At 38.5% G+C, this 26,255-nt stretch overlaps 1 pseudogene; it reads right to left on the reverse strand.

Moving 5' to 3' along the window:
- Positions 1–24,683: 24,683 nt before the first annotated feature.
- On the reverse strand, positions 24,684–24,780 carry LOC129035999 (small nucleolar RNA U13; annotated as a pseudogene).
- Positions 24,781–26,255: the final 1,475 nt, after the last annotated feature.

Here is a 26,255-nt window from a genome sequence, read left to right on the forward strand (position 1 = left end):
TTTAAAAATTAAAATTTTTTTAAGGCTAGTCAAGAGAAGCAGTGGGAGTGGAGAAGGAAAAAAGACAAAGACATCTGTAACTGGTTGTGATCAATCAGTTGTAAACACCATTGCACTCAGATCAGCTGAAGTGAATAGTATTAATACTTTAGTGAATAGTATTAATATTTTAATGAATGAATGAATGCATCTAACTTATTTGACCACTACCTACTGATGAGCATTTGCAAACAGTGCTGCAGTGACTAAACTCATATGTATATCATTTCAAATGTTCAAGTATATTTGTTAAGATAAATTCACAAAAGTGAAATTGCTTAGTGAAAGGACATCTTCATTTGTAATTTTGCTAGGTTGTGCCAAAATGCCCTCCATGGGAGTTGTAATAATTTTTATTTCCACCAACAATGGATAAAGTCAACTATTTTCTCACAGCCTTCCCATCCCAAAATACTGCTTTAATGGTAACAGCTTTTTTTTCTTTGTGCCAGGAACTATTGTAAGTATGTAACATAAATTTATACATTGAATACTTAAAATAATCCCAGTATGAGTTAGGTATAATTATGATTCCCATTTCACTAATGAGGAAACTGAAAAAAGACAGGTCAAGACATGTTCAAGGTCACTCTACACGTAGGACTCAGAGCCCATGTACTCCACCTCCAGACACAGGCTCTTCACCAGTACTCCACAGAGTCTCCTTAACCAACTTTTTGTCTTATGCCTATATGAGAGGTGAAAATGGTATCTGGATGTGCTTTTCATTTCTCTCATGGTAGGGGATAGCATGTTACATGATTAGACTGAAATTATAATTTACAGTTTCCTGAGTTGTTTCTGTCCTTTACCCATGTTGTGAAGTGATTGTGTTTTTATTAACTTGTAGAAACTGTGTATAATGTAGATAGAAGCTCTTTGTCTGCAATATGAGTGATGTGAGTGGCAAATATTTCCCATAATTTGTTCCATATTCCCCCCCATGAATAAGCTCTTAATTTACATGTTACCAGTATGGGTCTGGTTGTATGTTTTTTTTGAAATAGTTGAGGGAAAACTGCCTGTTTATATACTACTGGGAATTGTTACGGAGATCTTTGGGGTGTTGATTTTCTGGCTGGAAACCTTCATGGCTGGTGGTGCCTTTGCCCAAGTTCTTGTCCTGCATTGGGAAGAATGAGGTACACAGACAATTGAAGGGTGAAGAAGACAAAGATGAGCTTTATTAAGTGTTTATTAAGTGTTAGCTTAATAAACTAACTCAGAGGAGACCTGCAGTGGGTAGATCCTCTCTGTAGGCAGGTCATCCAGTTGAGTGTTCAGCTCTCAGCAGAGAAGAGGTCCTGGAGAGGGTAGCTCCTCTCTGCTACTGGTCGTCTGGATATCTGCTGCTCTCAGCAGACAGAAGGGCCTGGGTGGAGTTGCTCCTCTCTGTAGCCAGTAGTCCCAATGCCTCTGCAGGTCTCTGAAGCTCTCAGCAGAGAGGGTAGCTCCTCTCTGCAGCCTGTCCTCCTGTTGTCTCCTGCTATCAATGGGGAGAGTAGCTCCTCTCCTGCTATTAGCAGAGAGGGTAGCTCTTCTCTGCAGTTGACCATCCTGTTCAGTCCTTTCTTCATTCTCTGCTGTGCTCTGGCTGAGCCCAGGGCTTTGAGGAGGGAAGTGCATGCTAACTGGTCCATGGGAAGCAATGGGTGGGCCCAGGAAAAAGCACCATGAGTTCCACCTCTGGTCTGCAGGACTGGCAGCCCAGCCAACAGGCTTCAGGCCTGCCCCAGTCTGAAGGCAGGGCTTCACTGGGGACCCACCCCCTCTGCTCAGGAGCTTATCTGCTTCCCTCCACCTTCCATGGCAGCCAGGCTGCTAGCACTGAGGGGCACCTGCAGACCAGTGCTCAGTCACTCTCAGCACCCCCCTCAGCACCCCCCTCAGCTTCCCCTCCCACACTATTTGGTGCCCAAAGAATGGAGGGAGCTTAAGTAGCAGGGGGCTGGCCTGTCAATGCTGCCTTGAGTGTGCACACACCCAGCCAGGTTGTGACAGCACCTGGGCTTAGCCCCAACCCTGCTGTGAGATCTGAGCAGGCACTGGGAGTGGGGAGAGGCCAGGCAATGGGAGCAGGCATCTCTGAGCCTGCAAGGGCAATGGGGAGCCTTTTCATGCCCCCCAAGAGGGCAGGGATGTTTGGGTCTGCAGTGCTGGATGGGGCAGCTGCAGCTGTGCCCAGGGGGATGGGGCTCCTGCTTGCTCTGTGGAACAGAAGGCCCAGATCGCAGCCATGACTTGGGCAGCTCTCCTGCCACTCAATGGAGCATGGCACCTGGCTGTGCCCCCTTGCAGCCTGGGGTGGAGTCTCCAGGGCTTTGCTGGGCCTGGCCCTGGCACTCAGGGGTTGAGCTCCATCGCTGTGGCTCCCAGGGTGGTGGGCTTGGGGGGGATGAAGGGGGCCTACCACTCCACAACTGTGGGTATTTCTCGTCAGGTGGGATGAGAGACTGAGAAAAGAAATAAGATACAGAGACAAAGTATAGAGAAAGAACAGTGGGCCCAGGGGACCAGCACACTCAGCATGCAAGGACCTGCACCGGCGCTGGTCTTTGAGTTCCCTCAGTATTTATTGATCATTATTTTTACTATCTTGGTGAGGGGAGTGTAGCAGGTCAACAGGTGGGGAGAAGGTCAGCAGGGAAACACATGAGCAAAGGAATCTGTATCATGAATAAGTTCAAGGAAAGGTACTGTGTCTAGATGTGCATGTAGGCTAGATTTAGGTTTCACTTTACACAAACATCTCGGTGTAGCAAAGAGTAACAGAGCAGTATTGCTGCCAGCATATCTCGCCACCAGCCACAGGGCAGTTTTCTCCTATCTCAGAATAGAATGAATGGGAATGGTCGGCTTTACACCTAGACATTCCATTCCCAGGGATGAGCAGGAGACTGAAGCCTTCCTCTTATCTCAACTGCAAAGAGGCCTCCCTCTTTCACTACTCCTCCTCAGCACAGACTCTTTACAGGTGTTGGGCTGGGGGATGTAAAGTCTTTCCTTTCCCATGAGGGCATATCTCAGGCTGTCTCAGTGAAGGGAAACCTTGGACAATACCCAGGCTTTCTTGGGCAGAGGTCCCTGGGGCTTTCCACAGTGCATTGTGCCCTTGGTTAATAGAGAATGGAGAATGGCAATGACATCTGCCAGGCATACTGCCTGCAAACATATTGTTAACAAGGCACATCCTGCACAGCCCTAAATCCCTTAAACTTTGATTCAATACGGCACATGTTTCTGTGAACACAGGATTGGGGCTAAAGTTACAAATTAACAGCATCTCAAAGCAAAACAATTTTTCTTAATACAGATCAAAATGGAGTTTCTTATGTCTTCCTTTTCTACATAGACACAGTAACAATCTGATCTTCCTTTCTTCTCCCCACAGGGGGAGGGGGTTGGAGGATGGGGGGTGCTGTTTGCCTCCTCCCTGTGCCTTCTGTGCAGTCGTGGTGTGATGGCAGTGGCTGTATCAGATGGCCGGTAGCTGCCATCAGGATCATCTAGCATAGTGGGAAATTCTTGAATTAGGAAACAGGTAAGAATTGCCGGAGTGGTGCCTGGAGCAGGCAAGTAGGTGGATAATAGTGTGCCCGATACAGGATCACAAAAAGTTCATCTACAGTGACATATAGAAGCCTGACACAGTGGCACATGCCTGTAGCCCTAGTTACTCAGGAGGCTAAGGTGGGAGGATCACTTGGGCCCAGGAGGTTGAGGCTACACTGAGCCATGATTGTGCCACTGCACTCTAGCCTGTAGGACAGAGAGAGACCCTGTCTTTAAATACATATATATAGCAGCATATGGAAAGGAAGAATGCGTGGGCACACATGCTAGTGTATGGGCTGGTGTGGTACTGGAAGTCTGTGCCAGTTTTCTTCTGAGTGCTTCATTTTTTCTGTGCAAAGTAAAACTCTCATGAACTGAGAGTGAAGATCAAGGAGGGGAAGACGTAAAATAAAACAAAATGTTGAAAGTAAAAGTTTGGAAAATATAAATAATGCCAACCTAACTCAAAGGAAGCTGGTATAGCAGCACTAATATCAGACAAAGTAGATCTTAAGTTAAAAACCATTACTAGTTATAGAGAGGAATATTTTTATAATACTAGAAGGACCAACCTATTAGGAAAATGCAGCAATTCTAAATTTTTATAGACTTAGTAACTTAACCTGAAATAATATGAATTTTAAAATTACAGAATATAAAAGAGAAATAAATGAATTCATATTCTTAGTAGGAGATTTTAACACAAGTCTCTCCGTAGCTTAAACAGCATATAGAAAAAAATAAGGATTTAGAATATTTGAACAGCATGAGTAATAAACTTGGCCTAATTGGTATACATAAGGCACTGCACCCAATAACTCTAAAAGAGACAATCGTATCAAGTGCACATGAATCATTTATCAAAATTAACATTTCTGATTATGGTAGAAATTAGCTATAAACAAAAACAAAAAGAAAACTGAAAAATGATCATATGTTTAAAAAGGAAGCAATACATTTCTAAATAATACATGTCAAAAAAATTAAAACAAATCAAAAATTGTAAACTAAAAAATAATAAAAATGCTATTTATCAAAACTTATGATACATACCTAAACCCGTGTTTAGACTAAAATTTATAACCTTAAATATATATGGTAGAAATCAAGAAAGGCTGAAAATTGATGATCTAATCATCCATTTCAAGAAGATGAAAAATGAACATAAAATTGAGTCTAAAGAAATAGAAGGAAGGAAATAATAAAGTTAAGAATAGAAATCAATGAAACAGAAAACAAGCACAAGACACAACTAATCAACAACCAAAAGCTGATTCTTCATATTGAAATACAAGGCTGATTTGCTATGCTAGTAGAATAATGTCTTATACTTTCTAAGTATTTAGAATGCTAAATATGCTGCTTCCTCAATTCAAAACATGAGTAATTGTCTTTTCAATTTCTATACTTAATATTTAAATTTTCACAAATTTAAAATGTGCATACTCATTAAGAAAATAATTATGCACCGCAAATAATATTGGGGTTTTTTTCCCCATGAAAATATTCTTAGCATGCCAATTTGTTTTTCATTTGTTTTTTAAGTACCAGCAACATCAGTCAGGTTGCCACCAGATCACGTTTAAGACTGATGGAACATGGTGACGTCCTTTATAGTTGCCCTATCAATGACTCTGAACATAAAGGAAAAGTTAGTTACATTACCTATTCTGTCAAATTTGAGTCATTTTATTCTTAAATTTCAAATAAAATTATAGTCTGTAACCCTCACACAGTTACTACATACTGAATTGAAGTTTGCATTTCATTGGCTATTAAGATATATATGGTATCATAATGACAGGGATACATTCTGATAAATGCACTGTTAGGTGATTTGGTCATTGTGTGAACATCATAGAGTGTATTTTTTACAAACCTAGATGGTATAGCCTACTACATACCGAGGCTATGTGGTATAGCCTATTGCTCCCAGGCTATAAATCTGATCAGCATGTTACTGTAAATACTGTAGACGATTGTAACATAATGGTAGATATTTGTGTATCCAAACATTCTAAACATAGAAAGGGTAATGAGTTGTGCATTATGATGGCAATGATGTCACTAGGTGGTAGGAGTGTTTCAGCTCTTTTATAATCTTATGGGACCACCGTCATGTCTTCCCATCCACTGGCTAAAGACTTTAACAGGATTCCTAATACTTTCCTTTCTTCCCCCTGACTTATTGGAGCACACAACTCTTAATAATATTAGGATAGCTGATTGGCTTCTGCAAATCTCAAGGCTATATCTATATCTGAATCTATTCATAGCATATTGCTACTGGTAATTTGTTCAATGTGAGGACTTGGAATGCGTCATGCACAATTGGCGTATCGCAGAACTATATTTTATCCTCTTTGTAACATGCCTTATTTCCAGCATGTCATGATCCTAACCTTTTTTAGTTCTTAATCTTATAGGACAACAAAGACAGCAAAAAAATGAAACCATTTGGGTGGTCTCTCAAGCACTGACCTCAGAGCTGGTCCCAGAAGTTGGGTGTCCACATCATGAAAAAATAAACACATGCCATCATCGTTGACACTAATTATGTACTTCACTTGCGTGTCCTCAGAAGAAAAGCCAAGAATAAAATTGCTGTAAATAACAGGCTCTTTCTCATTACTTGGGGTGGCCTCTTTAGGTCAGGGTTAAAGTCCAGTTCCAGTGTGGTGTGAGATAGTGCACATGGCCAATGCTTTTGTTGTTCCTAAAGTGTGCAGAAGGAAGAGGAGAGAATCTCCTGGGACATTTATCCTCCATGACTCATCCACAAAACTTTTTTTGAAAAAGTTAAGAGAAAGTGAAATATGCTAAAAATATGGAAAAGGAGTCTCAATGACATTATTCAGAATTTTCTTCCATAAACAAAATTACCTATGAGATGCCATCATTTAACATAATGTTACATACAACCAGATTTTAAATTATTGACTGTTTTTTTTGAGACAGGGTCTCACTCTGTTGTCTAGGCTGGAGTGGTTATGTGGTCTAGGCTGGAGTGGTTATGTGATCTCGGCTCACTACAGCCTCAACCTCCCAGGCTCAAGTGATCCTCCCACCTCAGCCTGCCAAGTAGCTGGGACTACAGGCACATGCCACCATGCCCAGATAAGTTTTGTATTTTTGGTAGAGACTGGGTTTCACCCTGTTGCCCAGACTGGCCTCGAACTCCTGAGCTCAAGTGATCCACCTGCCTTGTCCTCCCAAAATGCTAGGATTATAGGCGTGAGACGTTGTGTCCGACGAATTATCGACTTTTTAAACACTACACTTAGACTACCAAAAATGTGGTATTAATCAGTCATAAGCAGGCCAACCAAATTGGCCTGCTAACTATAAATCTAACTTGCAGTTAGCAGGACAATGTAGCACTCATATATTCTGCTATATCGGATTTGTTAGTAACAAAATTAATATTTAGTCTTCCATATCCTGCGCCAGCTGCATGGGTTCATAATCCAACTAATCACACAGGGTTCCATACTTTAAAAATCCCTTGAATTGGCATAATGCTCTGCTGTCATTATCTTGAAATTCTTAATGGCCATTAAACAAGGGGGCTCACATTTTCATTTTCACACTGGGATCTATAAATTATCACAGCATTCCTGCCATGGATACCATTCATTAGCTTTTATTTCTCACCTTGTTCTATTTACATGGGGCAGAGAGATGCTATTTATTGAGTAGCTCTTCAAAATCCCAGTTTATTAAATCATAAGAAGAGTAACAGTATTTAATGATAAAAGGCACAATTTGTGGAATTTATGTCATGTATGTCATAAACCTGGTTATAGCATGCAATATGGAAACTAAATACATTGAATTGAGCTGTCAGCAAAACAAATAAAATGTAGTGAAAATAACATGATAGTTAAAGGCTTTAACATACTTCTTTTAGAATAGGATGGTTTTGATAGCCAGAAACATTAAGCAAAAACGTAGAGGAACTGAGTTTCCTTCCAGCAGAAATTTACATTTTTCTATATTGTCTGTGGAAAATAATCAGTTGTGTGCTTAATCACAAAGAAAATTTTAAAAGCTTAAAAAGAGGGATTTTATAGCCTACATTTGAGTAGCATAATCCAATAAAATTAGAAGCAAATAATGAATGAGGCTCTCACCAAAATCTTAACTATGTGAATATAAAGAAACATGCTACTAGAGAATTCTTGAATCAAAGAGGAACTCAAACTGGAAATTATATCAAGAGAGCAATAAACAGGAGCACTCTAATTTTGAAAAACAATGGGAGTCAGAAGAAAATTTTTAGCTGTGAGTGACTTCATTTTTAAGGAAGAAAGACCAAACAAAAAAGGCTTTACAAAAACTACATTTTTTCCATGCTTTGGCATTTTATACCTATAAAATCTAAAAACTGTAGAGAAAAATCAAAATAAATAATAAAAGTATTCCTAAATTAATGCCTTTTTTCTGTCTACTAATAAACAATCAAAAATTGATATGGAAAAATATTTCATTCCCAATAGTGATAAAAACCTATTTTAGAAAACATAGAAGTAAATATAACAATATAGACACAGGATTATATGAATAAAATTATAAAAACATATTAAAGTACATTAAAAATATATAAACAAATGGAAATAAATAACATTCTTGGACATAAAGATTACATTTAATAGAAATAAATTATGTCAATATTGATACATAGACTTTATGCAACCTCAGTTAGAATCCAAGTTGTTTTGTAGGTTATTGGCGGTGGCAGGTGTAGTTAAAATCATCTTCAATTTCTAAAAAAGAATAACTATTTGAAGATGTTCAAGAAAAGTTTCTAAAAGAACATATTGGGAAAGTATTGGTCTTACCAGACAACAGGATGTAGAATAAAACTATAATAATCAGCTTGGTAGAATAAAATAAATATGCCATATCTAGACACCAGTGCACATTAAAAAATTTAATGTATGCCAAAGATAGTCATTTAATTTTTTAGGAAACATAGGATTTTAATAAATGGCTCTGGTACAAGTAACCATACTGTATTAGTTTATTTCTATAACGCTATGAAAAAACACTCAAGACTGGGTAATATAAAGAAAAGGAGGTTTAATGGGCTTACAGTTCCCCGTGGCTAGGGAGACCTCACAATCATGGTGGAAGGTAAAGGAGGAGCAAAGGCACATTTTACATGGCAGCAGGCAAAAGAGAAGAAGGAGTGCCCAGCAAAGGGGGAAGCCCCTTATAAAACCATCAGCTCTCATGAGAATTTACTGTCATGAGAACAAGATGGGGGAAACTGCCCCCAAGACTCAATTATCTTCACCTAGGCCCTCCCGTGACACATGGGGATTAATGGGAGCTATAATTTGAGATGAGATTTGGGTGGGGATACAGCCAAAACATATTATACCACCCCTGACACCTCCCAAATTTTATGTTTTTACAATTTAAAACACAACTATGCCCTTCCAAAAGTCCCCCAAAGTCTTAACTTATTCTGGCATTAACTTACAAGTTCAAGTTTAAAGTCTTATTTGGGACAAGCAAGTCCATTTTGCCTATGACCCTAGAAAATTAAAAACAAGTTAGTTACTTTCTAGATACAATGGGGTACAAGCATTGGGCAAATGCACCCGTTCCAAATGGGAGAAATTGGCCAAAACAAAGGGGCTACAGGCCCCATGCAAGTCCAAAATCCAATACGGCAGTTATTAAACTTTAAAGTTTTAAAATCATTATCTTTGACTTTATGTCTTACATTCAGATTACACTGATGCAAGGGGTGGGCTTCCGCAGCCTTTGGAAGCTCCACCCCTGTGGCTTTGCAGGGTACAGGCCTCTCCTGGCTGCTTTCATAGGCTGCTTTGAGTGTTTATGGCTTTTTCAGATGCATAGTGCAAATGGTTGATGGATTTACCATTTTGGGGTCTGGAGCACAGTGGCACTCTTCTCACAGCTCCACTAGGCAGTGCCCCAGTGGGGACTCTGTGTGGCAGCTCCAACTCCATTTCCCTTCTGCACTGCCCTAGCAGAGGTTCTACATGAAGGCTCTGCCCCTGCAGCAAACTTCCGTCTGGACATCCAGGCATTTCTGCACATTATCTGAAATGTAGTCAGAGGTTTTCAAATTTTAATTCTTTACTTCTGTGCACCTGGAGGCTCAACACCACATATAAGCCACCAAGGCTTGGGGCTCGCATCCTTTGGAGCAATTGCCTGAGATTTATGTTGGCTCTTTTTAGCCATGGCTGGGACGTGGGGCACAATGCCCCAAGACTGCACAAAGCAGCCAGGCCCTGGGGCCAGCACACAAAACCATTATTCCCCCAAGGCATTTTGGCCTGTGATGGGAGGGGCTGCCATGCAGACCTTTGACATGCCCTGGAGACATTTTATCCATTGTTTTTTGTGGTTAACTTTTGGCTCCTTGTGACTTATGCAAATTTCTGCAGCCAGCTTGAATTTCTCCTTAGAAATTTTTTTTTCTATTGCATTGTTAGGCTGCAAATTTTCTGAAATTTTATGCTTTGCTTTCCTTTTAAACCTAAGTTCCAATTCCAAACCATATCTTTGTGAATGAATAAAAAATGAATGCTTTTAAGAGCACCCAAGTCACAGCTTGAATGGTTTGCTGCTTAGAAGTTTTTTCTGCCAGATACCCTAAATTATCTCTTTTTAAAATTTTTTTATTATACTTTAAGTTCTAGGGTACATGTGCACAACGTGCAGGTTTGTTACATATGTATACATGTGCCATGTTGGTGTGCTGCACCCATTAACTCGTCATTTACATTAGGTATATCTCCTAATGCTATCCCTCCCCTTCACCCCACCCCACAACAGGCCCCGGTGTGTGATGTTCCCCTTCCTGTGTCCAGGTGTTCTCAGTGTTCAATTCCCACCTATGAGTGAGAACATGCAGTGTTTGGTTTTCTGTCCTTGCAATAGTTTGCTCAGAATGATGGTTTCTAGCTTCATCCATGTCCCTGAAAAGGACATGAACTCATCCTTTTTTCTGGCTGTATAGTATTTCATGGTGTATATGTGCCACATTTTCTTAATCCAGTCTATCATTGCTGGACACTTGGATTGGTTCCAAGTCTTCGCTATTGTGAATAGTGCCACAATAAACATACGTGTGCATGTGTCTTTATAGCAGCATGATTTATAATCCTTTGGGTATATACCCAGTAATGGGATTGCTGGGTCAAATGGTATTTCTAGTTCTAGATCCTTGAGGAATCGCCACACTGTCTTCCACAATGGTTGAACTAGTTTCCAGTCCCACCAACAGTGTAAAAGTGTTCCTATTTCTTCACATCCCCTCCAGCACCTGTTGTTTTCTGACTTTTTAATGATTGCCATTCTAACTGGTGTGAGATGGTATCTCATAGTGGTTTTGATTTGCATTTCTCTGATGGCCAGTGATGATGAGCATTTTTTCATGTGTCTGTTGGCTGCATAAATGTCTTCTTTTGAGAAGTGTCTGTTCATATCCTTCACCCACTTTTTGATGGGGTTGTTTGTTTTTTTCTTATAAATTTGTTTGAGTTCATTGTAGATTCTGGATATTAGCCCTTTGTCAGATGAGTAGATTGCAAAGTTTTCTCCCATTCTGTAGGTTGCCTGTTCACTCTGCTGATAGTTTCTTTTGCTGTGCAGAAGCTCTTTAGTTTAATTAGATCCCATTTGTCAATTTTGGCTTTTGTTGCCATTGCTTTTGGTGTTTTAGACATGAAGTCCTTGCCCATGGCTATGTCCTCAGTGGTATTGCCTAGGTTTTCTTCTAGGGTTTTTATGGTTTTAGGTCTAACATGTAAATCTTTAATCCATCTTGAATTAATTTTTGTATAAGATGTAAGGAAGGGATCCAGTTTCAACTTTCTACGTATGGCCAGCCAGTTTTCACAGCACCATTTATTAAGTACGGAATGCTTTCCCCATTTCTTGCTTTTGTCAGGTTTGTCAAAGATCACTTGGTTGTAGATGTGTGGTGTTATTTCTGAGGCCTCTGTTCTGTTCCATTGGTCTATATATCTGTTTTGGTACCAGTACCATGCTGTTTTGGTTACTGTAGCCTTGTAGTATAGTTTGAAGTCAGGTAGTGTGATTCCTCCCGCTTTATTCTTTTGGCTTAGGATTGACTTGGCAATGTGGGCTCTTTTTTGGTTCCATATGAACTTTGAAGTAGTTTTTTCCAATTCTGTGAGGAAAGTCATTGGTAGCTTGATGAGGATGGCATTGAATCTATAAATTACCTTGGGCAGTATGGCCATTTTCATGATATTGATTCTTTCTATCCATGAGCATGGAATGTTCTTCCATTTGTTTGCGTCCTCTTTCATTTTGTTGAGCAGTGGCTTGCAGTTCTCCTTGGAGAGGTCCTTCACATCCCTCGTAAGTTGGATTCCTAGGTATTTTATTCTCTTTGAAGCAATTGTGAATGGGAGTTCACTCACGATTTGGCTCTCTGTTTGTCTGTTATTGGTGTATAAGAATGCCTGTGATTTTTGCACATTGATTTTGTATCCTGAGACTTTGCTGAATTTGTTTATCAGCTTAAGGAGATTTTGGGCTGAGACAATGGGGTTTTCTAAATATACAATCATGTCATCTGCAGACAGGGACAATTTGACTTCCTCCTTTCCTAATTGAATACCCTTTATTTCTTTCTCCTGCCTGATTGCCCTGGCCAGAACTTCCAACACTATGTTGAATAGGAGTGGTGAGAGAGGGCATCTCTGTCTTGTGCCAGTTTTCAAAGGGAATTCTTCCAGTTTTTGCCCATTCAGTATCACTTCTTACATGGCAGTAAGCAAGAGAGAAGAATGAGTGCCCAGCAAAGGGGAAAGCCCCTTATAAAACCATCAGATCTTGTGAGAACTTACTACCATGAGAACAGAATAGGGGAAACAACCCCCATGATTTAATTGTCTCCACCTGGTTCCTATCTTCCCACGACACATGGGAATTACGGGAACTACAATTTAAGATGAGATCTGAGTGTGGACACAGCCAAACCATTTCATACTTTTTGAAAAAACTACAACTGGATACTTATTTTTCCAATATAAAATTTAAAAATTAAGATGAATTAAATAATTAAATGGGAAAATGAATAATATAAATCTTGTAAGAAAGCCTAGGAGACCTAATAACAGTCTACAGATGATGAAGTGCTTATATACTTGGAGCTAAAACAAACAAAAACCAACATATTTTTAATAAAAATGAAGTAACAGTGGATTTAAAGAAAATAATTACAACATATATTAAGACAAAGTGGTAGTTATACAAAAATGGAGAAGTAAAAGACATAAAATAGAAAAAGTTTGGAGGAAATATGTATTTTAACAAATGGGAAACCTAGGTATCTCACAAATATGAAAAGATGGTCAAATTTACTGGTAGTGAAATACAGATTAAAGTAACAGTGAATATTATTGCACACTTACCAAGCTGGCAAAGGTGTAATAAATAGGGCTCTCTCCAAAGTGGAAATGTGTATTGCCACTGCTTTCCTAAAAGCAGCTTAGAAATATCTGTTGAAATTTTAAAATTAATGCATATGCTTTGACTTAATACCCCTTCAGGGAATCTATCCTATGTAAATCAAGCTTGTAGTATACAATGACATGTTATAAGAAAGTCTATTGCACTCTTATTAATAGTGGGAAAAGAATAAATAAATAGATGAAAGCATAACAAATGACCATCAATTGGAGAATTATGGTATGAATTATGCCACAGTTATGCTATATGATATTTATTAAGAAGAAGAAATCAGAGCTAAATAGTTGAATTGAAGTGATATTCATGACATCTATATTGTTGTGTAAAATATATAAGACGGGTGGTTATACAGGTATTCATATATAATAATTTTTGTAAAAGAAAAATAAGAAGAAAATATACATGCCTCTTATAGTCAATAAATGTCTGTATATGATTCTACGAACATATAGAAATGAAGAAGTGAAAGGATACATACTAAGTGGTTATGAATGAGAGAATATATGTGGGGTGGAGGAGGCAGGTTATGAGTGTGAGGAGAAGGAAAAAGGAAAACCAAAAATGCAAAGAAAGGCTGTACTTGAAATAACAATCTGCTTATGATTATGGCCTCTACCTGCATCCACATTGCTGCAAAGGACAGTTCTTTTTTTATGGCTGTGTAGTATTCTACAGAGTGTATGTAGCATATCTTCTTTATCCAATCACCATTCCTGGGAAGCCAGGTTGATTCTATGTATTTGCTATTGTGAATAGCACAGCAATGAACATACGAGTGCATGTGTCTTTTTGGTATAAGGATCCATTTCCTTTGGGTATATACCCAGTAATGGGATACTGGGTCAAATGGTAGTTCTGATTTAAGTTCTTTGCGAAATCTCCAAACTTCTTTCCACAGTGGCTGAACTAATTTACATTCCCACCAACAGTGTATAAACATTGCTTTTTCTCTTCAGCCTTGCCAGCATCTGTTGTAATATCTCATGTTATCATTTATAAATGGAAACTAACCATTGAGCACAATGGACGTAAACATGGGAACAATAAACACTGCAGACTACCAGAAGAGGAGCGGGAGAGAAGGAGTCATGGGTTGCAAAACTGCCTATTGGGTACTATGCTTACTACGTGGTTGCAATATACCCATATAAAAAACCTGCACATGTAAACCTGTGCCTAAAATAAAAGTTGAAATAAAAAAAATCGAATCTGCATTATGCATTAATGTAATTTACATACATATATGTATATACAAATAAAAGTTAAAGTTTAAAAACTAGAAAACAAGAACCTACTGCTTAATGCAGATCTCCCAAGAGAACTTCCGATTGAAGGCAGAACATGGCTTAAGTCCACCTGGGATCCCAGCTACTGGGCCCACCCTCAGGCTTGTTCCTGTCTCATTTCCTTTTTCTGACTGTTTTAGTTTCAACATAACCTGGTTTGAATTTCCACAGGTGAGCAGGAGATGGAAAAACCTCCAGGAAGTTGGAAATGTTATGAATACAAAAAGGCGTAAAGTGCTTCATGATTTTGGAGTTTCCTTTTAGGATGATGAAATGTTTTAGAACTACATAGAGGTGATGATTGCACAACATTGTGAATGTACTAAATGCCAATGAATTGCACACTTTTCAGAAGTTAATTTATGTTAAATAAATTTTATCTTAATTTTAAAAACGCATGAAGAATGTTGCAGATATACATATATTCTGGAGTGCCATTTTCTGAACGTAGTTCAAGAGTCACAGCCACTTGGAGGCTTATGCCAAGCTTGTGGACACAGATGTGAGGTCATCTGTTTCAACTGTATCCTTATTTACCTTTGAAATACAGTTCTTGCATCTCCCGAAGAAGATGCTATCCAAAGATAGCTCATGTTCATTGACATGAACTGTGGGCCAGTGACTAAAATGGACCCATTTGTGATTCTGGGCTAATATTTCCCACAATTTCATCCATATCATTCAAAACTATACCATCTGGGAAAATAAGACTACATATCTCAACTATAAATCTTGGGAGACACTATGTGCCAGGAACTAGGAATCATGCAACAGAGATGCATTCTGAAGGGATGCAACCTTCAGAAGCAACATACCCCCTCTGGGCCTCAGTCTCAAATAGTACCTGGTCACCTGAATAAACGTTTAGCCTATTAGAGTAAAAAATGTACAGACTACAGGGTTAACTAATTAACCTTGTCTGATGCAATTTGCAGTCAGATATCTGTGCTGGCCCTTCCTCCTGGCCATTTTCTTCTTAGCAAAAACAGCACAGGGTCCATGCATTAAGGTCCTGGCTTTGGTCTCTATTTTATCTCATCACCAAATTCAGGGGCACAGATATCATCAACTGACTCCTCCACCCGAGACCCAGTCTCTTCCTCTCTCTGTCTGTGTGCACAGGACTGGCACCATGGGAAGCCCTCTGGAACTTAGATCTTCTAGTTCAAGATTTGTGCGCCGGCACTCCTGGTGGACAAATATCCCATAGAGTATCCTTTGGGAATAAGTACAAAGTTCAGAGGTGTGTGTGTGTGTCCAGTGTGTGACAAAGAATTCATACTCATGACCACTGATGCTTTACCAAAATGACTAGGATTCTAATACACTAAAGAATAAACTCCCCATAGCACCTGTAGAAATTTATGCTCAGAATTATCATCTTCCATCTATATAGACACCTTAGCTATCTTATTTCAGACTAGAACCCACAGTTTTATTTACAAACTCTTTTCTACCCACTGAAATTCAATGTCGTTAGCCAACCATTCTTAAACCAATAACTAGAGATGAATGATTGCCTCCCAGAATAGTGTCTTCAGCACTACTCGCCTACTAGCCAACTGGATAGTCTTCCTTCCCACCACTGAATTAACATAAAATTAATCCATCTACTCCTACACAAGCACTACAGTTGCCATCAAGATACTTCCTGGTTCCCAATTTCTACCCGTTATCTCCAACACAGGTGATTTTCCTGGGAAATTCCTTGTTACACATCAATTTACTACAGTAACACCTTCAGCAAGACAAAGTACCTTGTGCAAGTTAATTACAAGGGGAAATCTAGTGCAAATGGAAAATTAAATACATTTTATCGATCTCTTCATTCCAGTCCCTGGATTTTCCTCTTTTCCCCATTGTTTTTGTGCCTTTGAACTCCCTAATACAGTTTTGATTATATTAGTTTAAACGCTTTCTTTCCATACTTTGTATGGCTTTGCTTCTGTTTGCTTTCACCACATTCAGTCTACATCCTGCCAATTCTACAACCATTTATACCATCTGGCTTCTTCAGCCCTACATCTGGGTTTCTGGGTGCTTCTGGAAAAAGTAACACAAAATCACAGATTTATGTCATTACTACTCATAAGAGTTTATCTCTGGCTCATTTCCGGTGTTGGAATTGAAGGTGAGATCTTGGCCAAAAGAGGTGCATCTAAACTGAGGTTAAGGAAGAGCAGAAATCAAGACCCCTGCGAAGGAAGGTAGTTTGTAGAGAAGAGACTAGGACAGGAAAGAGCAGAGAGGTCACATGGAAAGAGAGACAGAGAGGCTGCCTCTGACATTCCCGTTTCATTATATTGCTCTAGCTAAGTTCCCATTTCTTGAGGTATCTTGAGAGGATTTTTGTTCCCTGAAAACAAATGATTCCTCACTAAATACGGCCTACCCTTCCGGATAGCTTGGTTTCCACACTTGCCAGTCTGGCCATGCCCAAATTCACCCTGCTGGAAGATACAGTCTCCATTGGCTACCATTTTCTCAACTAACTCATGCGTTTGCATTGTGATATAACTTTTAAATTTTGTATTTAAATGTGTAAATATTTTGAATGTGTGAGTATTTCCTCCTTGGATTGCAAGTTTTAGATTGTATTCTTCATTTCTTTTTATAACCTTGGATCCCATAACTTTATGATCATGTGTGGATGATCTCTAGATACTTGTTGAATGAACAAACAAGTAAGTAAATATCTCATTCTTCAATAGTCTCTGGAAAGATGATAATAGCAAGAAGCTCTGGAGACTTTGAGCACTCAGAAAGAGCCAGCAATAAGAGATGGGGAAGCCCCAATAGCAGAAATACTGAATACTGGTGGTGTGTCCTCTTCAAGGAGGACTAGGAGAATGGGCCGACAGAGTGAGCCACTCCCGAGGCCCAAACACAAGGCAGACAGGACTGGTGTTCCCACACTCCAGGTGTCCCCCTTCTGACCTCTCGTTGACATTCAGAGGGTACCGAAATAGAATTTAGCAGAAATGTCTAATTATATTTACATTTTAAAGACGAGGGAAGTATATTAGCAGAGTCAAACATTGTTTTACCAGTAACCTTAATAACTGCCATCTAAAAGGCATCACATTCGTTTATTCTGTTTTTGTTTGCTTTGCTTATTTCTGGAACTGTGGTTTCTCTTTAGAATAGCTTCAGGTGGAAACATGTGAATACTTCTGAGTTATTAAAACAACCACCACAGTCTTCACATTCAAATGTGGCAAATATAGAAGGTGACTTCTATTTCTCCAAGCTGTGAAAATAGTATTTGGGGGAGAAAATAAGAGGAAAGAAGCCTCTACGCACTTGCAAGAATGCCTAAAAGTGGTCCAACCCTTTGCTCTTAAAAGTATTGGCATCTAAAGAGAAACTTTCATGGAGCCACACCTTCATCTGGCTAAATATATGGTTTTAAGACACTAAGCTACTCATTTACAGGTGTCTGCTTAAAATTTCAACCACATGTTAAGCACAAAACTGTGGTTCATGAGTTAACAAGTTGCCACCAAAGAAAATATTGCTCCGTAGGGTGTTCCTCTTGAGATGCTTAGAAACATCAGGTCATAGTGATTCCCCCCACCCACAAAGTGACCCTTTGGATTTGAAAGGCATTGGTTTGCTAATGATCGGTTTCAGGCTGCAGTGTTCCACAAACTGTTTTGTTCTTTTTCTATGATCTGTGAATGATACTCCTCAAGGAACGGGAGCTGATATATTTTTCATTTTCCTCCCTAATTTTCTCACTATAATATTTAATTAGCCAAAAGGCAGCATATTTATAGAAATAATAAAACAGAGGAGAAAATGTGTTAATTATATGAATAATGTGTTATATTTAGAGATATATACATATATATTTAAAGAATACTTTGTACAGTTGTTTTTCCCTAGGATATGATTAAAGTAAACTTAAGCATATGTGTAAGATGAACAGAGTCTAGAGATCTAATATAAAACATGAGGACTAAAAGTAATAAAATTGTACTGTATTTGCAACTCATGCTTTAAAAAAGAAAGTGAACTGATATATAAACAACCAATTCTTTGAGATGTCCCAAGATAAAAGAAATACACGTATGCAAAAATTGGAAGTAATGTTTAATGTTACATTTAATTTAATATCCAAGAAGCAAAATATATTGAGGATCTATAATAGCAAATACTCTATATGCACTAACTTATTTCTCCTAAAGAACTTAAAATAGGTATCATCATCCCCATTTTACAAATGCAGAAAGTAAGGCTCAGAGAAGCAAAAATGAGTATTAATTCTAATGAGAAATGTGCAAATAGGTCAACGGGTTTCTAGTTTTGCCATTTCCTCTTTCAACATGACTTGAAGGTGACAATGCAGTGAAAATTAGTGACGCAACATTTTGAATGACAAGACTAATGCTCTCTAGTCCATTTTGGTTTCCAAATTCCTTAATAAAAATTCCAAACCAGAAGCCAATGAAGGCTTCGCTCCAGGAGAACAAAGGAAATGGTAATATGCTCCAAAAGCCTATAGAACTATAAAAATTAACTATGACAAATAATGTGTGAGGAAAATGTTTTGTAGAGCCATTGTGTAAATTGTGTTGTAGATAACAAAATTAAATACAAAAGTTAATTTAATTTAAATTGAGCATAGTATTGTGTTTTACTGTGATTTTAATAAAAGTTTCAAATTAACAGGTGCTATCAGTAAGAATTAGCCACCTAAATAAATAAAATGTAAATTCTTAGGGCCCAAGTTATTTTTCTTGGTTACACCTAGAATGTTTTATACACTTCCCATGCTGTCAAAAGTTAAAACAAGAAGTGAGATCTCCATTCTCACACAAATTTGCAGCAGATATATTTTGCAAGCTCAAGCTACAGTTCTGGCAATGTTTTTCAGACCTCAATGCAAGTATAAAGGAAATTTGTGTATTTCAAAATTCATTTAACACACAAGGAATTTCGTTTAACTAAAGCAATTAAGGAGCTTCCATCTAACTTTCAATTGGAAGTGTTTAGTCTGCAGTGCAATGAAATAATATAAAAGACAAATATCAAGAAAAGAATCTAATAGAATTCCACAAATGCTTTCCAAATGATTAATGTGCTTAATCAAAATCACATGCTCATGGACTAATATCAATATTTGGTAGAACCTATCAGTGTAAAAAGACATTTTCAAAGATGAAATACATAAAATCTAATTTCATTAACAGATGTACCTTTGCAATCAATTTCGGTGATAGAGAACACGAACTTTGAACGTATTACAACCTCTAAAGGAAAGAAGTATATTCTTCATTTCAGAAAGTAAACAACAAAGGCATTGACATTGATTTGGAGATTAAGAGATAATTTCTTGTTCTCAATAACATTGATCATGAGATAAATGCAAATCAAAACTACAATGAGATATCATCTCACCCCAGTTAAAACGGCTTTTATCCAAAAGACATGCAATAACAAATGCTGACCAGACAAGGGAACACTTGTATTCTATTGGGGAGAATGTAAATTAGTACAGCCACTATGGAGAACGCTATGGAGCTTCCTCAAAAAACTAAAAATAGAACTACCATATGATCTAGCAACCCTACTGCTAGATATATACTCCAAAGAAAGAAAATCAGTATATTGAAGAGATATATGTACTCCCATGTTTATTGCAGCATTATTCACAATAGCCAAGATTTGGAAGCAACCTCAGTGTCCATTGAAAGACAAATGGAAAGAAAATGTGGTACATATACACAATGGAGTACTAGTCAGCCATAAAAAAAGAATGAGATACTGTCATTTGCAACAACATGGATGGAACTTAATACAGTGGAGGACATTATATTAAGTAAATAAAATAACCCAGGCACAGAAAGACAGACTTCACATGTTTTCACTCATTTGTGGAAGCTAAAAATTAAAATCATTCAGCTCATGGAGCTAAAGAGTAAAATGATGATTACAAGAGGCTGGGAAAGGTAGTGGGGACTTGCGGGTAAAGTGGGGATGGTTGATGAGTACAAAAATATAGGTAGATAGAATGAATAAGATTTAGTATTTGATAGCACAACAGGGTGATTACAGTCAATAATAATTTATTGTACATTTTAAAATAATTCAGGACATAGGTATAGGCAAAGACTTCATGTCTAAAACACCAAAAGCAATGGCAACAAAAGCCAAAACTGACAAATGGGATCTAATTAAACTAAAGAGCTTCTGCACAGCAAAAGAAACTATCAGCAGAGTGAACAGGCAACCTACAGAATGGAAGAAAATGTTTGCAATCTATCCATCTAAGGGCTAATATCCGGAATCTACAAATAACTTACACACATTTACAAGAAAAAAACAAAAAACCTGATCAAAAAGTGGGTGAAGGATATGAACAGACACTTCTCAAAAGAAGACATTTATGCAGCCAACAGACATATGAAAAAATGCTCATAATCACTGGTCATTAGAGAAATGCAAATCAAAACCACAATGAGATACCATCTCACACCAGTTAGAATGGCAATCATTAAAAAGTCAGGAAACAAGAGATGCTGGAGAGGGTGTGGAGAAATAGGAACACTTTTACACTGTTGGTGGGAGTGTAAATTAGTTCAACCATTGTGGAATACAGTGTAGCAATTCCTCAAGGACCTAGAACTAGAAACACCATTTGACCCAGCAATTCCATTACTTGGCATATACCCAAAGGATTATAAATCATTCTACTATAAAGATACATGCACACATATGTTTATTGTGGCACTATTCACAATAGCAAAGACATGGAACCAACCCAAATGCCCATCAATGATAGACTGGATAAAGAAAATGTGGCACATACACACCATGGAATACTATGCAGTCATAAAAAAGAATGAGTCCATGTCCTTTGCAGGGACATGGATGAAGCTGGAAACCATCCTTCTCAGCAAACTATCGCAACAACAGAAAACCAAACACCGCATGTTCTCACTCATAAGTGGGAGCTGAACAATGAGAACACATGGACACAGGAAGGGGAACATCACACACTGGGGCCTATCAGGTGGTGAGGGACTAGGGAAGGGATAGCGTTAGGAGAAATACCTAATGTAGGTGACGGGTTGATGGGTGCAGCAAACCACCATGGCCTGTGTATACCTATATAACAAACCTGCATGTTCTGCGCATGTATCCCAGAACTTAAAGTATAATTTTTTTAAAAAAGAGTATAATATAAATGTTTGTAACACAAAGAAATGATAAATGCTTGAGGTGATGGATAGCCAATTTACCCTCATGTGATTATTACATGTTGTATGCCTGTATCAAAATATCTCACGTACTCTGCAGATACATACACCTACTATGTACCCACAAAAATTAAGATAGAAAAAAAAAGTTTAAGATAATTTCTTATCCAGTCTGAAATCTTTGTTCTTGTTTGTTATTTAATTGAAGTGGTTAGTCTATTAATAAATAGTATAACTACTAACACATCGGGTTTATAACTACCATTTTCCTTTTTTCTATTTGCCACTTTTGTTCTGTTTTCCTAATTTTTTTCTTGCCCTCGCTTAAATCCATCATGTATTTTTTATCATTCTATTTTTCTCATCTGTAAGTGTGCTAGTTACATATATCTAATATCTTCTAAGTAGTCACACAATGTGACTCCTTGACTTATTAAAATGTGGAATTTTTGCTCCTTACCATACAATATTAAGACCTTAGAATACTTTAATTCATTTATTTCTTGTTTATCTTTTGTAATGTGTACTTTATTCTATACACATTTTAGACTCTACAAGACATTATTAATATTATTGTTATTAAAATGTATAGTCAATATTAGACTTATTATATTTTATACTTTCCATTGCTCTTCATTGCTTCCTCTATTTTCATGTTTCCATCTCGGCTATTTATCCTTTTTCTTTTTTTAACTTTTATTGTAAGTTTAGTAGTGTAAGTGCAGGTTGGTTACATAGGTAAAGTTGGGTCATGGGGGTTTGTTGTGCAGATTATTTAATCACCCAGGTATTAAGCCTAGTACCCATTAGTTACTTTTCCTGAACCTCCCCGCCCTCTCATCCTCCACCTTCCAATAGGCCCCAGTGCATGTTGTCCCTTCTATGTGTCCATGCGTTCTCATTATTTAGCTCCCACTTATAAGTGAGAACATGCAGTATTTGGTTTTCCATTCCTGTGTTAGTTTGCCAAGAACCTTATCCTTCTTCTTAAAGAACTTCCATTTTTTTAGTGCAGGCCCGTTGTTGACAAATTCTCTCACTTTTTGTGTGTCTGGAATGTCTTTATTTCATCTTCACTTTTGAAGAATACTCCCTCTCAACAGAATTTGAAGTTAGCAGTTATTTTCTTTTAGTACTTTAAAGCTAGATGCCATTTATTATTTCTGTAGTTGTTTCTATCATCACTGTTGAGAAATCATTGTCACCTTATTGTTGCTCCTAATGTATCTTTTATCCTCTGATTTTAGGATTATATCTTTGTCTTTGTCTTTCATGGTTTTACTATGACATATCTTGGTGAGGTTTTCTTTATATTTAATATAGCTTGGAATTTGCACATTATTTGAATATGTGGCTTTATGTCTGTTGTCAGTTCGGGAATTTTATCAGCCATTTTTTCTTCAACTACTGCTTCAGCTTTATTCTCCCTCTTCCTTTCCTTTCAGGACTTCAACTACACACATGTAAGAAATTTCTATCAGTCTCCTATATACTTTCGTTCTTTTCTGCAGCCTATCCCTTTTTCTCATGGTATTTCAATCTAGTTACTACGAATCTACATTCCTTTTCATGAATACGCTCTTCAACTGCAACCATTCTATTGTTAAACCCATCTACTGAGATCTTAATTTTAGCTATTGTATTTTTGGTTTTTGAGTTTTCATTTTATTCTTCTCTATATATATGTCGTCTGATATAAAATTTTTTATATTTTCTTGAATATGTTAATAATAGCTGGTTTAAATCCATTTATTATGACTGCAATATCTGGGCCACTTATAAGTCTAGACCCATTCTCTAATCTTTCCCTTGGTCTTCCTTCTTGGGATGACTGGTACATTTGTTTAATTATTAGAAATTGTTTAGGAAAAAATGTGGATGCTATAAATGCTATATAGAGTGGAGGCAAATGAGGTAGTCAAATTGCTTAAGGAAAGAAGATTTATTCTGGATGTAGAAATTATAATGCACTTCATTCCTAGGCTAAACTGCCGTTTTTGAGAGGTCTTTAGTGTTTGACTTCAAAATCCGAAATAATATAAAATTCTGCTCTGCTCTTCTTTTCTCTCAGTGCACACATCAGCGCGTCTCCAGACAGATTAACATTCTCTTTAGAGAAGAATGTTCAGGTGGGTAATGGGCTCTGCAAGGTGAACACCCAGATCCTTCCTTCAGGACCGAGGCACTCATTTGCTCAGCTGTCGGGAGTGTTGCTTTCTGAGAGCTCATAGCTGAGTTCCTCTGCAGGAATTGCTGAAGGAAATGGCCTCACCCAAAATTACACTCACTACCAGGAGAAGCCCACATCCCAAGACTGGTCAACCATTAGTATAAAGACTTCTACCCCTTGCCTTAATTCAGGGCAAGTCTCAAGGGCCATTACTGCTTTGGAGCTCCCTGTGGAATCGGCTGAAGCCTGTGTTGCAACTGAGTCACAGTTCAACTTCTCCATCTGCACTCCTACTTCCCTCCTTCACTTCCTCCTGCTTCCCTCCTCCACTTACAGGTATTAAATTACTCCTGAAAGCATTCCCCCATCTACATCCTATGTGGACATGTCCATCTGGGGAGGGGTGGGAGCATCCAGGTGGGGGCATCAGCACTTATTTTTTTCTTTTTTTGAGACAGAGTCTTACTCTGTCACCTAGGCTGGAGTGCAGTGGCTCGATCTTGACTCAGTGCAACATCTGCTTCCCTGGTTCAAGCGATTCTCCTGCCTCAGCCTCCCGAGTAACTGAGACTACAGGTGTGTGCCACCACACCCAGCTAATTTTTGTATTTTTAGTAGAGATGGGGTTTCACCATGTTGGCCAAGATGGTCTCGATTTCTTGACCTTGTGATCCACCCACCTCGGCCTCCCAGAGTGTTGGGATTACAGGTGTGAGCCACTGCACCCAGCCTCAGCATTTTTTAAGTTTATTTCCACTAATCATTCCATGGCTCTTCACGTCTTGATTTTGAACTCAGAGCTTCTTCAGGATTTCCCAAAAGGAATTCTGCTAATACTTGTTTACTTTTTTTTGTTTTCTATTCAAATAAATCCTATCTGATTTCAGTCCTCTAGGAATTCTTTAGAATTTTTGATCCACGATGTCCACTTTCCCCTCACATCACACAGGTAATGTGCCAACATGGTAATGAGGTTTGAGGAAGGCACATCTTGAGTGTAAAACACAATCATCATTCTTACAAACCACAAAAGGATCTGATGACACTTTTTTACAGTATCCTTTTTTAAAAAACTGCTTACATTTTAGTGAAATGTTACAAAGAAATAAAGAAGACAAATATGCTCAGTCCATCAGCAGAGATCAATGTAATCAGGCTACTATCTTGAGTTAGAATCTCCTTTTCCTGTGAATTTTTTCCTCCAAACTTTGAGGTTTTGTAGCAATACCAAAAGGATCTACAGAGTTTCAGACAAAGGGCTTATGATATACTTGAAGGTATTGTTTTTTTACATTTCATTTGACTGATGTTTTGAATTATGTTATCTTGAAAATAAAAAATGAAAAAAATTATTGTGTTCATATACTTATTTGTACTGTTCAATACTTTTGCAATGTCAAAATAAATATAATTCAATTATTTCCACAAAAAATGGCTATTAAGTTTCATGAGTAACTACATATTTATATATATTCTCTAAATATTTATGTCTGATTTTTTTTTTTTTTTTTTTTTTTACACAGAAGTTAGGGCCTGCACAAAGAATGGTTACTTGTTATATAACAATTGAAGATGGCTGAATAGGAACAGCTCCAGTCTACAGCTCCCAGCATGAGCGACGCAGAAGATGGGTGATTTCTGCATTTCCAACTGAGGTACCAGGTTCATCTCACTGGGGAGTGCCGGACAGTGGGTGCAGGACAGTGGGTGCAGTTCACCGTGTGTGAGCTGAAGCCAGACAAGACATTGCCTCACCTGGGAAGCACAAGGGGTCAGGGAATTCCCTTTCCTAGTCAAAGAAAGGGGTGACAGACGGCACCTGGAAAATTGGGTCACTCCCACCCTAATACTGCGCTTTTCCAATGGGCTTAAAAAACGGCACACCAGGAGACTATATCCTGCACCTGGCTCAGAGGGTCCTATGCCTACAGAGCCTCGCTCATTGCTCGCAAAGCAGTCTGAGATCAAACTGCAAGGTGGCAGCAAGGCTGGGGGAGGGGCACCCGCCATTGCTCAGGCTTGAGTAGGTAAACAAAGCAGCTGGGAAACTCGAACTGGGTGGAGCCCACCACAGCTCAAGGAGGCCTGCCTGCCTTTGTAGGTTCCACCTCTAGGGACAGGGCACAGACAAACAAAAGGCAGCAATAACCTCTGCAGACTTAAATGTCCCTGTCTGACAGCTTTAAAGAGAGTAGTGGTTCTCCCAGCACACAGCTTGAGATCTGAGAACGGGCAGACTGCCTCCTCAAGTGGGTCCCTGACCCCCGAGTAGCCTAACTGGGAGGCACCCCCCAGTACGGGCGGACTGACACCTCACACGGCTGGGTACTCCCCTGAGACAAAACTTCCAGAGGCACGATCAGGCAGCAGCATTTGCAGTTCACCAATATCCACTGTTCTGCAGCCACCGCTGCTGATACCCAGGCAAATACGGTCTGGAGTGGACCTCCAGTAAACTCCAACAGACCTGCAGCTGAGGGTCCTGACTGTTAGAAGGAAAACTAACAAACA

The sequence above is a fragment of the Pongo pygmaeus genome, chromosome 3 (assembly GCF_028885625.2).
Source record: "Pongo pygmaeus isolate AG05252 chromosome 3, NHGRI_mPonPyg2-v2.0_pri, whole genome shotgun sequence".
In the NCBI taxonomy this organism is placed as follows: Eukaryota; Metazoa; Chordata; class Mammalia; order Primates; family Hominidae; genus Pongo; species Pongo pygmaeus.